We start from the raw sequence: 5,489 nt of genomic DNA on the forward strand, positions 1-5,489 counted from the left end.
CTGGACCCCCTCCTGTGTTAACATAGAAGCCAGTCTTTCTATCAAAGACCTTTGTGGCTTACGTTACATCTCCTTTTGGCTGACACTCCATGGACACATCGAGACGGACAGCCTCAGCCATCCCCCTCATCTCTGGGCAGCCCACAATCTGACTAACCTCCTCTTGCTCTGCTTGACAGGACTTGCTGCTCCTGTCCTTATTTGGTGTGGAGGTGCAGCTCCATGCTGAATCCTTGGAGGTCTCATACGCACATACCAACCGCTATTGATTTAGACTAGATCCAGGACTCTCAGTGTCTGTTCTTACATTTACAGAAATGCATTTGGCAGATGAACTTCTCCAAAGCAAATTAGGATAGAGGGTGAACACAAGACATGAGACCAGATCAGGACAAAACAGGAAGTGCTGGACAGAGGCACCTTTAGGCTGAGGCGCACAAAGCTTTTGTTGATGCAAAAGGAACTCACAGGACACTTAATTGTAAAGAACTCCTAAGACTTGACTGTGTTGAGTCCTTGGATGATCCAATACCAATTCCATAAAGCTGAGGTGGTCACACTGTGATTGACCTGACCCTCTTTGACTGAAGACAAATCCTGCTGCATTCCTCTTCCCATGAAAGGTTTTGAACATGCGAGAGTGACGGCATCCTGACAAATGTCTGTTCTGGATTAGGGTTAGGTCTGATTTTCTTGATGTATACATCAAATTTGCATGATTTGGACTCTGCTTCTCTCAAGCAAAACTAGTTGCTAGTCCTTCGGGACTATATAGTCCATGAGCCTGAAGTCAACTTTGATCTAACCGGTACCACTTGACAGGATTAAAGGACTCTTCCAATCCAGCCTCAGATTCCAAAAGGGTAAAGTTTGGAATATCTATGACTGAATGTTAGAGATATTGGGTAAAAACAACAAAAACAGAATGCCAATTTCATTTGGTGCAGGAGTAGAAAGTTAAAATTTGTTTGAATTTGGGAAAAGGTGATGTAACATAATAATTGGAATAGTTTTAACCGTGACAAATGCTTGGTCTCCAAAGCAATGATCAACCAAGGTCAATGTTAAGTGGATTCTATCATAAATACCCAGTAATGTGACAACTACACATAACAGATGGTGCAAACCTTTAAAAATAGATAAAAAATTTACATTCTAACCTCAAATTTAGTAAAAACATTTTTAACCATTACTAAAACATTTGTGTTGCTGAAAAGAAAATAGATGGGAATTTTTCATCTACCAGCTGGATTTTATTAGCATTTCAGCCTCATAAAAATCATTCAACAAATGCTAAGATACTGTAGAAACACATAGATCTAAAAGTGTGTTGAAGTCAATTGTAACACGAATAAACATACCAGGTGTCAAATGACACTTAAGAAATCTTGTTTCAGATGCCAAACTGTTTCTATCATATCAAAGTCAAATTTATTTAAACACTGTAGTTTGTGAATTATTCCCTCTGCACACTTATGTGTGTTGTTCGATTGTTTCCTGGCCTACATATGTATAAATTAATTTTTTTGCATCACGGAAGAGGTTTACATATACATTAGCTAGCTGGACGTAAGGCAACAATAACCAACTCTATCCAGTCGACCTAAATGCCATTCGCATACATCACAGAGCTTAGAAACAAGCCCACAAGCATGGAGCTATAAAACGCTTGAAATGTGGAATTAGTACAACAGACGATGCATATATGAGGAAAAAAAATAAGAACCCAAATGTGGTAATAGGTGAGAAAAAGGACTTTATGAAGCAGTGAATGTTGGCCATGTTACAAGTCTCATACAAAAGTGACAAAAACATCACAGACACGCAGAGTTCTCATGGCAGCTGAGACGACAGGCGGTGATGTGAATGATAAAACAAAAATATATATAACTTAAGGTGCTTCAGAAAATGTTTTGTTGTCTATCCTACTGGACGTGAAACAAATGTGAAAACCAAAGAGACATAATGTAGATTCTACAAAGCATCATGAGCCAATAAAACAGTAAATGAAATGATGACACTGACAATATTCATGACATATTACTGTGTCATGTTATTAATGTCTTAAATCAAAGATGACATATTGCTGGAGTTCTGGAGAAACTAATGTGTCTGACAACAAAAGGTCACCTGACCATTCATCAAAGCCCATCTGTTCTTTATGTTTCACTTTCAGAAGGCAATTTCTGGCCTTGTATCTTACACCAGAAGCAGCACCCCTGAGAGGTTAACTAGCATTAACTTTTTTGTGCTTTCTCACAATGGGGACTTGAGGGCATGCACCAAGTTTGGTTTTGATACATCAAAATGCTGCTGAGATTTGACCTCACTTCCTATTTATTGATTTCACCACCACCTTCAATTGTCTGCAACAGATGAATGCTTTGAAGGTATAGATGAACTAGTGCACTCCCTTTGCACTCCTCAAACTAAGCCAAACCAACATGTTAAGGTTTCCTAGATAACTGTAAAACACAATCAGAATTTCCCAAAAAATAAAAATGGACTTCAATCCAGATATTCAAGATGCCACCAAAAGAGGTTAAAATATATTCAACAAAATATCAAGGACTTAAAAAAAGCAGTCAGTCTGCTCTGTGTAAGCCTGATCCCGTCAGATCTCAGAAGCTAAGCAGTGTGTGTCCTGGTTAGTACTTGGATGGGAGAACACGGGGGGCTGTCTGTGTTTCTCCGAGGAAAGCAGGAGTTGCGTCAGGAAGGGCATCCGGCGAAAATCTTGTTCCAAATACCAATGCTGATCGTACTATATCTACTAGGGTGACCCCAAATAAATGGGCGCAGCTTAAAGGACACAACATAGGACTTAACAAAATAAATAAATAAATTATATATATATATATATATATATATATATATATATATATATATATATATATATATATATATTTAAAATGGTACAAAAAATAACCACCAAACAGCCAGTTTCATTTTTTTCAAAAATGTCTCCAAGATGCTTTATAGCAACTGCAACAAACACAATTTATAACAGAACACATTTTGGTGGCCATTTTGGACACCATCTTGAATAATGGCTTGAAGCCTGTTTTTTTAATTTTTGGGAAAAATCCTGATTGTAGTTTGGGGTCATACAAGGAACCTAAAAAAAGTTTAGTTTTTGGGGGGTGCAAATGGGTTGGCCCTCGCTCCTCTACTACTACAACCCCAATTCCAATGAAGTTGGGACATTATGTGAAATGTAAATATAAACAGAATACAATGATTTGCAAATCCTCTTCAACCTATATTCAATTGAATACACCACAAAGATGAGATATTTAATGTTCAAACTGATACTTTATTGTTTTTGTGCATATATTTGCTCATTTTGAAATGAAACACAGTTCGTCGCTATATCTACAAGTGCAAGTTAAAACTCTACCATGCAAAGCAAAAGCCATACATTAACAATATCCAGAAACGCTGCCACCTTCTCTGGGACCGAGCTCATTTGAAATGGACAGACGCAAAGTGGAAAAGTGTGCTGTGGTCTGATGAGTCCACATTTCAAATTGTTTTTGGAAATCATGGACGTTGTGTCCTCCGGACAAAAGAGGAAAAAGACCATTCAGATTGTTACCAGTGCAAAGTTCAAAAGCCAGCATCTGTGATGGTATGGGGGTGTGTTAGTGCCCATGGCATGGGCAACTTATACATCTGTGATGGCACCATCAATGCAGGCACATCCAGGTTTTGGAGCAACACATGCTGCCATCCAAGCAACGTCTTTTTCAGGGACGTCCCTGCTTATTTCAGCAAGACAATGCCAAGCCTCAGTCTGTACGTGTTATAACAGTGTGGCTTCGCAGGAAAAAAGTGCGGGTATTAGACTGGCCTGCCTGCAGTCCAGACCTGTTGCCCATTGAAAATGTGTGGCACATTATGAAGTGCAAAATATGACAATGGAGACCCCGGACTGTTGAACAACTGAAGTTGTACATCAAGCAAGAATGGGAAAGAATTCCACCTACAAAGCTTCAACAATTAGTGTCCTCAGTTCTCAAATGCTTATTGAGTGTTGTTAGAAGGAAAGGTGACGTAACACAGTGGTAAACATACCACTGTCCCAGCTTTTTTGAAACGTGTTGCAGGCATCCATTTCAAAATGAGCAAATATTTGCACATAAACAATAAAGTCTATCAGTTTGAACATTAAATATCTTGTCTTTGTGGTGTATTCAATTGAATATAGGTTGAAGAGGATTTGCAAGTCATTATATTCTTACACAATGTGCCAACTCTATTGGAATTGGGGTTGTACTACTACTACTACTACTACTACTACTACTACTACTACTACAACAAACAGAATTGGAGGCTTCGTACTGAAGACTGGACAAAATTTATGGTCTGCAATTTTTTTTTTACATATCTCCATAAGATTCACTATGGTTTAAAATAAGGTATGTAGGTTGCATTAAACTTGGCTTGATCCAAGGAATTCAACGACAGTTAATTTTTCAAACTACAACACACAGTTCATAAGTTGCATGTGTAAATACACCTCCAACTCTGAACCACTGGTGCACAAGAGGTGCAGACATGAAACTTTGAGACAAGAATGACAGGACTGCTCCAGGTAAATAAACCAAATTTTACAACTTTGTACCATACGGTTCGTGGTGACAGAAAACATGATGGATGCATCGTTGAATGGAGCTTGTTTCTCTGTATATTCATCCTGGGCTTATCAGATGGTGGGCGATAAGTGGATTTATTGCTGTTGAAATGTTTTTAAGCATATTTTAACTAGCACAACTGAGCATTCAGGACACAAAACAAGCAAAGTGTTGTTGCACTTCGGCTGAACCAACACTTGTCTGTGAAAAACAATCTAAAAACACTGGTAACCTTTCTGCTTACACTTTCTTTCGTGACCAAAACCACCTGAGGCCATAGCCTTTGTAACCTCGAAAATCTGAAATCATACAAACACAGCTTTGTGTTAAACTTTTGTTAAAGTGCATCAATCTTAATGTGAAAAACAGCAAAAATTACACAAAGTCCAAAACAGAAAGTACAACAATGTCAATATTATTTGCCACTTGTCCGTTTGCAAAAGATTTTCTATGACTGATCGTGTTTCAGGACAAAAATTTACCCCATTTCTTGACAACCGATCAATTGCTTCGATACCACATTAATACATGCACATTTAACATTTCTAGCGTAGGAAGTAATATTCTTGTCAACATGATGCAAGATATCGGCTACAAGAGCAAAACTACAACACATTAAAAAAGTCTGCACGGGTGACAGACAGAATACTGTTTTTACAACACTCTGCACTCAAAAGAGATAACCGTAAGTCAACACTTCGAATGCAACTAATTCATCTGCAACATGGAAATAAAGACGGATCTTAAAGTTTCACTGAAACAAGAAAGAGCGCCTGTATCGTCTGTTTACAAGTGGAATGAAATTTCAAAAGCGGACTGAACGTTGCTCAAATTGCTTTAAAAAGTGGGTGG

Source organism: Thalassophryne amazonica, chromosome 15, assembly GCF_902500255.1.
Source record: "Thalassophryne amazonica chromosome 15, fThaAma1.1, whole genome shotgun sequence".
NCBI classification, from domain to species: domain Eukaryota; kingdom Metazoa; phylum Chordata; class Actinopteri; order Batrachoidiformes; family Batrachoididae; genus Thalassophryne; species Thalassophryne amazonica.